Source organism: Narcine bancroftii, chromosome 4 (assembly GCF_036971445.1).
Source record: "Narcine bancroftii isolate sNarBan1 chromosome 4, sNarBan1.hap1, whole genome shotgun sequence".
NCBI classification, from domain to species: Eukaryota; Metazoa; Chordata; class Chondrichthyes; order Torpediniformes; family Narcinidae; genus Narcine; species Narcine bancroftii.
This window is the reverse complement of record NC_091472.1, coordinates 35093048-35105910: the sequence shown is the minus strand read 5'-3', so window position 1 is coordinate 35105910 and position 12863 is coordinate 35093048. Positions and strand designations below refer to the sequence as shown.

The following is a 12863-nucleotide window of genomic DNA, read 5'->3' as shown; positions in this document are numbered from 1 at the left end:
CTGTCATAAATTCATTGTTCTGTGGCAGCATCTCAGTGTAAACATTTATATAAATCACCTTACAAAATAAATAAAATAATGCAAGGAAAAAAAGACAGTGTCCTTTGTTCATTCAAGAATCTGATAACAGAGGCGTAAAAGCTGACCTTGTGCCTCTGAGTGCTTGTTTTCAAGCTCCTGTACCTTTTTCCTGATGGTAGCAGAGTGAAGATTTCAGGATTAGATTTCAGATTTATTATCAGAGTACATCACATACAACCTTGAGATTCTTTTTTCTACAGGCAAGGCAGAATTACCATCTATTGGTAGTGCAAAAAAACATGAACACAGTGTATACATTTAAATAAATAAAGAACTGAAAAGAGATAACAAATGTAAACAAACTGACTATGCAATACAGAGAGAATAAAAACATTAATAAAGAGCACAAGTAAGAGTCCTTAAATGAGTCCTTGATTGAGTTAGTTGTTGAGGAATCTGATGGTGGAGGGGTAGCAGCTGTTCCTGAACCTGGTGTTGCGAGCCTTGTGGCACCTATACCTCTTTCCTGATAGCAGCAGTGAGAACAGAGTATGTGCTGTGTGGTGTGGATCCTTGATAATTACTGCTGCTCTCCGACGGCAGCATTTCCTGTAGATGTTCTCGATAGTGGAGAGGGTTTTGCCTGTGATGTTCTGGACTGTGTTCACTACCTTTTGGAGGACTTTACGCTTAGAGGAATTGGTGTCCCCATACCAGACCGTAATGCAGCCAGTCAGCACACTTTCCACCACATATCTGTAGAAATTTGCCAACCAAACCTCCACAAACTCCTGAGGAAATAGAGGTGCTGATGTGCTTTCTTCACAATGCTATTAGTGTATTGGGTCCTGGAAAGATCCTCTGAGAGGTTAAACTTAAATTTGCTCACTTTCTCCACCTCTGATCCACTAATGATCATTAGATTGTATACGTCTGGCTTTCCCTGGATGGTCTAACCCTAATGTGCGGTTGCTTACTTGAGACACTGCCTCTTGAAGATGTCCTCGATGGAGTGAAGACTAGTGCCCATGATGTCACAGTCTGAGTTAACAATCCTCTGGAGTTTTTTCTTGTCCTGACCATTGGCTCTTCCATACCAGTGATGCAACCAGAATTCTCTCCATGGTACACCTGTGTAGACGTTTCCGTGAGTCTTCAGTGACATACTGAATCTCCCTCAAACTCCTTACTAAGTATAGTCACTGGTGAGCCTTCTTCATGATTGCATAAACATGGAGGCACCAGGACAGATCTTCAGAGATGTTGACACCCAGGAATTTGAAGTTTTTTACCCTCTCCACTGCTGACCCCTCAATGAGGACTGATTTGTGTTCTCCAGATTTCCTCCTTATGTCCACAATCATCTCATTGGTTTTGCTAACATTGAGTGCAAGATTGTTGTGACACCTCTATACTTCCTGATCTATCTCCATTCTGTTCGCTTCTTCATCGCCATCTGTGATTCTGCCAACAACCGTGGTGTGATTGGCAAATTTCCAGATACCATATGAATTGCGCTTAGCCACACAGTCATGTTCAGCTTGCTCCTATTCATGCTACTGACCCATAACTATATCACCAAATCCAATAGTGTCATCAAGTTTGCAGATGACACAACAATAGTTAGCCTCATTAACTACAATGATGAGTTGCACTACAGAGAAGAGGTGGAAAATCTCATCAAATGGTGCAAGAGTAACAACATGAGTCTTAATGTGGACAAGATGAAGGAGATGATTGTGAACTTCAGGAGGAATGGGAATGACCACTCTCCACTACACATTAACAGCTCTAGTAGAGAGAGTGGAGAGAACCAAGTTCCTTGGAGTTCACTTAACTAGTGAACTATCATGGACACTCAACTTCTCCTCACTTGTCAGGAAGGCGCAACAGCAACTTCACTTCCTGAGAAGACTGAAGTGGGCAATGCTACCAGCCACCATTATGTCAACTTTCTATAGAAGCCCTATCAAGAGCATCCTAGCAAGCTACATCAGTGTGGTACGGTTGCTGCAGAGAAATGGATTGGAGGTCAATTCACAATAGTGGCAGAGAGGATCAGCAGAGTCTCCCTCCCTCCCTCTCATCGACATGATCTACAAGGATCATTGTCTGAAGAGGGTGTGCCAAATCATTGAGGACCCCTTCTACCCTTCACACAGCATCCTTCAGCTGCTTCCATCGGGAAAGAGATACAGGAGTATCAGAGCTCAGGGCCAGCACCACCAGGCTGAGGAACAGCTTCTTCCCATGGGTAGTGAGAATGCTGAATGACCAAAGGAACTTCTCACACAAACCATCCGAGACTCTCATATTCATGACACAATATTCATTTATATAGATAGAATACTTGTCTTGCATACAATATGTATTGTTTGTCTGAATGTATGTTATGTCTGGTTGTGAGTCTGCATGTTTTGGACCAAGGACTGGAGAGCAGTTTTGTTCGGTTGTACTTGTACAATCAAATGACAATAAACATGGCTTAACTTAATCTTCATCTTCATCTTCATGACCTCCAATCTCATTGTCTCCCATCCCCACAAGGATTGCTTCTACATTTTACCCAAGGTACATAAACCCATCCATCTGGGTAATCCATTGTTTCCACTTGCTCTTGCCTCACTTAACTAGCTTTGTCTTACCTTGACTATACTTTTTCCCCTGATCCAATCCATACCCACCTAGATCTGCAATACCTTATATGCCCTCCATCTCTTCAATGACTTCAAATTCCTCAAACTGGATCGCCTCATCTTCAGGATGGATGTCTATTCCCTTTATACCTCCGTCCCCCATACAAAAGGTCAAAGCACCGCTTCTTTCTCACCAGAGGCATGACCAGTCACCCTCTATCACCACACTCCGCTGCCTGGCAGAACTTGTCCTCACTGTAAACAACTTATCCTTTAACTCATCTCACTTCCTCCGTCAAAGGAGTAGCCATCGGTAACCCTCATGGCTCCCAGCTATGCCTGCCTGTTTGTGGGCTTTGTGGAGCAATCTATGCTCCAAGTTTTCACAGGCAGTGCTCCTCAACTCTTCCTCTTTAATATTGATGACTACATCAGGGCTTCTTCATGCACCTGCAATGAGTTTGTCAACTTTATTCACTTTGTGGCTAACCTCCACCTCGATCTCAAACTCACCTGGTTCATCTCTGACAACACTCTCTCCTTTCTGGATCTCTCCTTTTCCATCTTAGGAGACAAACTTTCCACCTTCATAGCTTATTACAACCCACTAAACTCCAACAACTACTTGACTACATTTCCTCACAACTTGTCCCTGAAAGGATTCTATTCCCTTTTAAAAATTTCTTCATCTCTGTCAATCTGTTCCCAAGATGAGGCCTTCCATTCTAGATCTTCTGAAATTTCTGCTTTCTTCCACAAATGTGGCTTCCCCTCCACCATCATCTATAATAGACAGTCTCAAGAAAATATCCTCCATCATTAAGGACCATCACCATCCGGGCCATGTCCTCTTTTCACATCTATCATCAGGAATGAAGTACAGGAACCAGAAGACAATGGTACAAAAACAGCTTCTTCCCCTCCTCCCTCAGATTTCTGAATGGATAATGAATCTCTTCTTTTGCAAATCTATTAATTTTAAAATAATGTATTTATGGAAAAGTAATTTATAGCAGTTTTGCACTTATAATGCACAAATCGGCTCCTGTAAAACAACAAATTTCATGATTGCACGTTCATGACAATAAAACTGAATCTGAAAAGACTGAACACCATCTCTTTCTTGATTTCAAAATGCCCTTACATATTAATATTCCCCAGGCTATGCTCCCTGTCACTATCCTCCATGCTCTTCTCCTTGGGGAATATCAATGCAAAATACTATTTTAGTCTCACACACTTCCTCTGACTCCAAGCATAAATTTCTTCTTTTGAGTGGTCCTACCCTTTCTCTGGTCATCCTCCTATTTTTAAATCAAATATAAAATGTTTATTAATTCAAGATTCTCCTTAATCTTGTTCATCAATGATATTTCATAGCCCTTTTTGGCTTTGCTTGAGTTTTTTTCCTGCAATCCTTATATTTCTCCAGCAACTTGTCTGATTTTAGATTCCTACACCTTCCATTTTGTTTCCTTTTTCTTTGTGACTAGCTTTAATGACTTCTCTCATTATCCAAGGTTCTCTTACCCTGCTATCCCTGACCTTCCTTCTTGATGGACTTTAATATATGGACTTTAAATAACTTCTCTCAGGTCAGTTGTAGACTTGCCAGATAACAGCTGCTCCCAATTAACTCCTCATAGGTCAAACAGCTGCTCCCAATTAACTCCTCATAGGTCATGCCTAATGTCATAATTTGCCCTTCCCCCAATTTAGTATTTTCCCACAAGGATTAGGCTTATTCTTATTCATAATTATGTTGAAATTTAATGGATTGTGATCACTATTCCCAAAATACTCTTGCACTGAAACTCTGATCAACTGCCTTGGTTTATTCCTCAGTATAAGGTCATTTTCCAGATGGGACTGTCTAGATGCTGGTGGAAGAAACCCTCCTGGATACATTTAACAAATGCTGCCCCATCTAGCACTTATGGAATCCCAGTCATATTGGGGAAAATAAAGTCTCCCGATACAACAACCCAGTTGCTTTTACACTCTTCTGTAATCTGTCTACACATCTCCTCCTCTGTATCTTGATGGCCATTGGAAGGCAAACTCTTAATTTTTAACTTAGACATACAGCACGATAACAGGCCATTTCAGCCCATGAGTACGTAGGTTAATTGGACTGCATAGACTTGTGGGCTGAAATGGCCTGTTATCGTGCTGTATGTCTAAATTAAAAATTAAAAGGTTGCCCTCCAGGGATAGTGTACTCAAATCAGAGTTATTGTACCTGTTTTATTGTTTATCCTACCCATACTGCCTCAGTGGATGAGGACACCATTATGTTCTCTTTGAATGCAGCTGTGACATGCTCCCATATATACAGATTTATGTGTGCCTCCAGAGTACATATTAAAACCTTCCACAGAACAAGTTCTCCTTTTGTTGTTTCAATTTGAATCTGGGCTTCAGTTTATTATTATGTTTCCCAAACAGACTATCAAAGTAATTTGGCACAGTGACTCATCGCCAGAACTCCCACAAGCATTGAGATCTCCCTGTCTGATCTTTTCTCCACAGTTGGACGTCAGTCCTTAACACTGTGAGAAACACAGTTCACTGATTAAATAATTTTGCAGAGACAATAGGTGAAGCGATATAACCTTTTTATTTCATGTTCTTGGAAGAGCGGGTGTCCTTCAGAAAGGTGCACACTGTGATACTCAACAACCTTTTTTTATACATTTCTTTGTGTTAATAACTACTCCTCCGTTAGTTTAATTGGTTAGTTAACTGAGTAATTGATATGTTAGTTTAACCTATCAAAAGCTGTTCCTCTCTTTGTCTTAAAGCCTACCCTTGTTTACTTCTCCCACTACTCCCTACCCTTATTTATTCTCATCCTTATTTGGTGTGATGCTTTGTCACATGTTTCCGTTCTTTCATGATTTTTTAAATCAAGTTTGTCTTGTCTGCAATCTCTTGCAGGAACTCACCTTCCTTTGTATTCTAGCCCTTCTCTCCCACAAGTCTCACATCTGCTTTCTCTGGGCAGCCATTATTAACACTGTTCATCACATTCTGCAGGAATAGCACTTTGGCTACTTTTCACAATCTGGGGTGTGGGGGGGGGGGGAAATTCTATTTATCCTGCTGTTTCTACATCATTGGAGATAGAGCCATAAAATGCCTCCAATTTGGATTACATCATACCACTAGTCTCTTCCACTTTCCCAAGGCTTTCACTGTCAAGGAGATACAGATGATCCCGTGTTGACCCATCTTCTATGTCCCTTAAGGGCATTTGTTTCATAATTACAGTTTCAATAAGCCGCTGTGTAAGCCCACACACACAGGTTATAATACAACATCCCACACCTACCACCGCTATTAAGGAGGTTAGTATGGAGACTTACTTCCTTCAATTTTCCAAAGTACAACTCCAACCACCCAGTTAGTGAGGTGTCCACTCCTGAATTTTCGGCCAACTCCTCAGCCAGGGTGGAGAGGCCCTGCAACGCTTTTGTAATAGTTCCATCCGGGACTGTATTGTTTGGGTTAAAAGTACAGCAATTTCCACCAGGCTCGTCCTTTCTCTGCTAACATCACGTCTAGCGCTTTTCTGTTTTCCTAAGCCACGCGACTGGTGGCATCCAATTGCTCAGTGATCCCCTTTACAGCATCACGGGTATAATTTATAAACCCGTTGTTGATTGTAGTAAATATAGTTTATCCAATCCACATTTTTATTAATAATTGCCCACCAAAAGATAGTCGACTCAAACCCTGCTGCTATCCGATTGTGTGCCTTAAATTCGTTAGGTACTCCCCTTGGCACCCCAATTGAATTAATATAAATTTGGTTATCGAAAGACGTTCCCAGGAACTCCCTCTTACTTCTCCTTATCCCTCCAATTGAATGATTGCACAGGTGCCCTTCCAGTTAGGAAGAAGAATCAGTCAGGATCCTACCTCTGCAGAACCACTATAGATCCGCTCGAGATACATTCAAGCCTGAGTAGTTCCCTCCCCTCTCCTCCGTCACATCTCGTACCTTTGTGCATAGCTGTAGCTTTCCTAGGTTCCTTGTGAATTGTCTTCCTTGTCTTGAAATGCAGGTTGTATGATTTCCTGACACAGCCGAGAATGCCGGCAGAATCCGGACATCCTTCTTCAGGGGAGGGAACATCAGGGACAGAGATATACAGGACTGGTTACTCCAGACCGTTTTATCCTGATACAAGGCCATTGTGCACCTCATTCCTTGTCCATTTTATCCCAGCCCAACAGAAATTGAACTACTTGTGCTATTGGACGTCCAGAGGTGCATGCATAGGAATTGCACTTGTTTAAATTCTTCACTGTATATTTTACCCATTCTACCCAGACATTTGTATCCCCATATCCCGTCTCAATCTCAATCGTCTGTCTAAGGTCCTCTACCTCTACTATTTTCAGATCATTGGATGGAGTATAGGGTTTCACGTTGGGCATTATCGTGAAGGTACTATCAATTGGATTGGTCTTGGATCCTTCTATGATTATTCTAAAACAACACGTCAATGGGTCCTTTCCACTGATGTTTATCCCCATTCCAAATTTTTTTCTCATCTACCCCTTTCGAGTAGGGTTTTCCATTTATTTCCTCAATCCATGAGGTTCATTTAATTGTCATATAGATAGGATAACATCTTTGTTCCTGCAGTTAGTGGCAAAGGGTCCCCTCTAGATTAATATCTGATTTTTAATAAGAAATCTTGTTCTAGCTGTCCAGCCCCAGGTGTCGGTGGTCCACCATACATCACTCTAATGAGGCAGTATCTATTAAGACACATATATTTCTCCTAAACACTATATCGTCTCTGACTCTTGACCCCTCCACACTTTATTAAACTACAAGCATCGAACTTTACTGGCCCTGAGTGCTTGACGGTGGATTCTAATCCTCTCCCTACTGGGGTATGAATCCCATTGGCCCCACCCTGGTTCCCAATTACCAACCCTGTCCAGCATATTCACCACCATCTCATGTTCCTTTCTACCAAAGGAGGAGGGTTGTATATCAGTATTTAACTTGTTTCACAAAATATTCAAAGTCCTGGTCTAATGACCATCAATGTCTTTTCAACTGGATTTTTAGCGGAACTTTGGTGGGATATATGTGCCAAGTTGGCAGCTCAGAAGGCGTCTCCACCTGATGTGATATGTCCACCCTTTTTCGGCAATTCTTATTGCCGTCTCAGTGGTTAGGAAGGTTAGAAATGGTCCCTCCCAACTTGGCTGAAACTTGGAGACCTTCCACATCTTAACCAGAACCCAATCACCTGGTTGTATTTGGTGGACTGCAAATTCAAGCGGAGGTGTCTGGGGCAACAGATCCTTTTTTCCTAAGAACAGATAAAGAAGAAGCAAGAGCCGAGACATAGTTCTTTAGAAATTGGTCAGTGAATTCTACAGTCGGCAATTCCCCTTCTCTTTTCAAAAATGTCAGTCCGAACAACATCTCATAGGGGGACAATCTGACATCCTTTGAGGTTCCGTTCGGACTCGCAGTAATGTTATAGGCAAGCATTTATCCAAGCATCCAGGGTAATTTTGTTTCTTCCATCAATTTGGACAATTGTTTCTTTAATGTTTGATTCATTTGTTCTACCTGTCCTGAGGAGGAGGGATGCCATGGGGTATGAAAATCTCATGTTATTTCTAACTTTTGTATTATTTTTTGAAGTATCTTAGAGGTGAAGTGACTTCCTTGGTCAGAGTCTCATGTTTTCCACCAGCCCATAGCGTAGTATAATGTGCTCTAAAATAACCTTTGATACTTCCCCTGAAGTGGCTGAGGCCTCTACCTATCCTGTCAGGTGATCTGCTAGTACTAAAAGGTACTTTTGCCTGCCTACCTGAGGTAGTTCGGTAAAGTCTACCTGTATACTCTGGAATGGCCTTATGCCAGGTTCCCTTCCTCCTACTGTTTACTAGCCCTCGTTCTTGCCAGATTTTTCCCAGGTATGTACTACTCCAAAGACATATTTAGAATCAGTGTAGATCGTCCTGTCTTTACCATCCAATTGTTTAAGTGCACAATTCAGAGCATACAACTCACAAGTCTGGGTTGACCAGGTGTTTGATAACCGGTCAGCCTCAATCATTCTGCTCTCATTGCCGTCTATTACTGCTTACCCATTGCACCTTTTTCCTTGGATTACCCAGGATGACCCATCGATAAATAATCATTCCCCTTCATGTAGAGGGAGGTCTCTGAGGTCACCTCTCACCTTTGTCTGGTACTCTATAATGTCCAGACAATTAAGTTCCAAGTCTTGTCCCTCGTGCTCCTCTCTCCACAAGAATGTGGCAGGGTTCAGACAGGTATTGGTGGTCAGCACCAGATCGTCCCTTTCCGTCAACACTCTCCCTGCCTTTTGGGTGAGAATGGTTCTTACTTGGTGAGGTGTACTCACCACTTACGCCCCTCCAAAGGTTAGCTTTCTGCTCTCTTCTACCAGTAATGCTGTGGCCGTCACTGCCTGGACACACTCTGGCCATCCCCGAGAGACGGGGTCCAATAATTTAGAGAGGAATGCCACAGGTTGCCTTTTCCCTCCCCATTTCTGGGTCAGTACTCCTAAAGCTGCTCCTCCATCTACAGTAGCAAACAGAAAGAATGGCTTGTCTAGTGATGGGAGACTAGACTTTGTTTCAAATCCTTCAAGATGGGCTTCTCCTTCTACGTCCATTTCAACACATTAGGCTCCCCTTCCATCAGCTTGAGGTATAAGTTTTTCATCTTCTGTGCATATGAATCTATCCACAGTCGACAATAACCCACCAGTCCCAGGAACTTACCTTTCCGACGACAAAGGAGAGTCAGTCCAATATCCACTTAATCCTCTCGGGACTAATTTTCCTTTTTCCTTCACTTATTAAGTATCCAAAATATTTTACCTCCTTTTCTACATATTGTAATTTACTCCGAGATACCCTCAGTCCTTGTTGCCCCAAGAAGTTCAACAAAGTATTGGTAGCTTGCATTACCACACTCTTTTTTCTTCCAGAGACTAAAAGATCATCCACATATTGTATAAGGGATGTCGCTGAAGGTGTTTCGAATTCCCAAAGCATTTGCCCCAGTACCTGGCCGAATAGATTTGGGGATTCTGTCCTTCCTTATGTTCTATTTGCTTCTTCACCACCTCCTCGACTGTGGCTACCATCATTTTTGTTTTCTGTTTCTGCTTCTCACTCCATCTCTCAAGTTTCTGTATTTTTTTCTGTATGTCGGGCCAAGCCTTAGTTACAAATCTTGGGCAACAGGATCCATGCCTGAATACTTTCTCATCAGATCTCTCAGTCTTTGTAAGAATGCTGATGTGGTCTCATCCTTTCCTTGTTGGGTCTCAAAGGCCTTAACAAAACTTTGGGACTTAGGCACAGCATCCTTTATTCCCATGATAATCAGTTTCCTGAGGTCTCTCATGTGGGTTCGGTGTATGGCATTGTTATTGTCCCAATTAGGGTCTTGCCGGGGAACTTTTCTTCTGCTGGTACTGCGTTCGCTTCCCCCACGGGGTTTCGTCTTTCACATTCTCTCATAGCGGCTCTCCTTATCATTCCCTTCTCTTCCCCCGTGAACGAAATGCCCATTATTGACATTAGTTCAGCCCAGATAAACAGACTGGGAGCTGAGAACTGGTCCACTTGCTCCGCTAACCCGATGGGGTCCTCAACGAGGGATTTTATCTCCCTCTAAAAATTTGTCACCTCTCCACTTGTGAGCGAGGCATTGACATAGCCTATTTGTTCCTGGTCCATGGGCACTTCCCTCAGCAGGTACAGTCTCTCAAGTGACTCTGGGTTTCCTTGGGACTTACCTACTCCTTTCTCCTTAAAAGGTAGATTTATAACATTCTGTGTCAACTGTTCCAATTTCCTTTTCGAGACTGATCTTGTGGAACCAGAGGCTGCTGCCCCATCAGGTGCACCAGTCGCTCCCTCTATCACTTCCTCCATTTCCCCTTCCCTCTGGTGGTCGTCCCTGAGCCGACGACTGTCCCGCTACTTCATTTTGCCCTTCTGCCTGGGGTTGTTCTTGCGGAATCGGGGTTGGTGGAGCGACTGGAGGAGGCGCGTATGGGGGTGGTAAAGCCTCAAAAGGGTCCCAAATTGGGGCCATCTTTTTCTTTTCTTTCTCTACCTTTAAAGGAAATAATGGGTTTCCTAGACTCCCTTTCCAACATGAAGCATAGTTAGATACTTCTTGTGAAAATGGTCTCTTTTGATTCACATAAATATTTAATGCCTGTCATAGCCGATCTTCGCTGGTTCCATACTTTGGCGATGGCCTAATACTTTCCTTTCTCCATATAAAACAACAATACTCAATCAATTTTAGTCTTATCCTTGTTCTTTGTACATGAGTTAAAGGTCTAATTCCTTATCATCCTCCCCAAGGGACTTTCAGGAGGAATCTCCCCGGAGACATTCCTTGGTCTCCCACCCGGACCCATACAGGTACTTCCCTTATTTCCTATATTCCCGATCCCGACCACCAAGGTAATATTTAAAAGTCCAGTTTTCTTACCTTGGTCTGTGCACTGAGTTACCTGGTCAGCGCTGTACCAGTCTCACCGTTTACCATACTGGTTCACCCAGATTTAGTCTGGTCCTTAGTCAGTTCATCCAAGGAGCCAAGTTCACAAAGTACCAGGACCGTTCAAACCTGGAACGGGACACGTCTTCCTGATACCCTACGAGCCGTGACCCTTGGGAGATGATGGGATCCTGGACGATCCCCCAAATTATGAGAAACACAGCTCACTGATTAAATAATTTTGCAGTCAATAGGTGAAGCGATATAACCTTTTATTCAATGTTCTTGCAAGAGCAGGTGTCCTTCAGAAAGGTACACACAGTGATACTCAACAACCTTTTTTTATACATTTCTTTGTGTTTATCATAGAGAAATCTGACCAGGCTAGAATAATTTTCAATTCAGATTCTACAGTATCCCACTAAACCAAGGAATTTCCTAAGTTCTTGGGCATTCTTGGGAGGAGGGATCTGTAGAATACCACGTATCCTCTCTGGACTTATTTTCCTAGTTCCCTGACTTACCAGATGTCCTAAGTATTTCACTTCTGATTGAACAAATTGTAATTTGGATTCGTTCACCCTGAGACCCTTATTCTATATAACATACATAACAATTACAGCACGGAAACAGGCCATTAGGCCCTTCTAGTCCGCACCGAACCAAACACCGAACCAAATAACTACTCCTCTGTTAGTTTTATTGGTTAGTTAACTGAGTAAATGATATGTTAGTTTAACCTTTCAAAAGTCGTTCCTCTCCTCAACTTAAAGCCCGCCCTTGTTTACTTGTCCCACTACCCCCCTACCCTTATTTATTCTCATCCTTATTTGGTATGATGCTTTGTCACATGTTCTTTCGTGATTTTTAAAATCAAGTTGGCTTTCTCTGCAATCTCTTGCAGGAAGTCGCCTTCCTTTGTATTCTAGCAGGACCCCCCTTCTCTCCCACAAGTCTCGCATCTGCTTTCTCTGGGCAGCCACTATTAACACTGCTCGTCACATTCTGCGGAGACATGACTTTGGCTACTTTTCACAACACTGCGCAGGCACTGGCTGTATTGCGGATGAGAAGAGAACCCACTTCCTTGTAGACAAGGAAAAAGGATTTAAATGTTCTTGGTTGGGGTTCAAATGAGCACTGACCTAAAACTGTTCGTTGGAATGCATTCTGAGTCAAAACATCAACTTGCTGGGAACAAGCACTGGTTGTATTTACTGTACACATTGTCAACAAAATATCTTTTTTTAAAAACCCGAAACCTATCTCCTTTTTGTTACAGGATTATGCCTCGCTTGTAAATCAAAGATTGGTTCTTTGTTGGCTCTTTCCCCCCCCCCTCCCCTTTCCCCCCCCCTCCCCCTTTCCCCCCCCCTCCCCCTTTCCCCCCCTCCCCCTTTCCCCCCCTCCCCCTTTCCCCCCCTCCCCCTTTCCCCCCCTCCCCTTTCCCCCCCTCCCCTTTCCCCCCCCCTCCCCCTTTCCCCCCCCCTCCCCCTTTCCCCCCCCCTCCCCTTTCCCCCCCTCCCCCTTTCCCCCCCTCCCCCTTTCCCCCCCTCCCCTTTCCCCCCTCCCCCTTTCCCCCCGACTTTGCACTGAAACACACTATCACGGTTGGCCATTTGTTGCAATGAAGGTGACGGATCGGACTTGTTGCTCAGATCCAC

General features: G+C 43.2%; 1 long non-coding RNA gene across 1 annotated transcript in view; it reads right to left on the bottom strand.

Moving 5' to 3' along the window:
• The window catches only part of LOC138760454 (uncharacterized), a 58206-nt gene that overhangs the window by 44455 nt on the left and 888 nt on the right, over positions 1-12863 (bottom strand). The window lies entirely within an intron of this gene.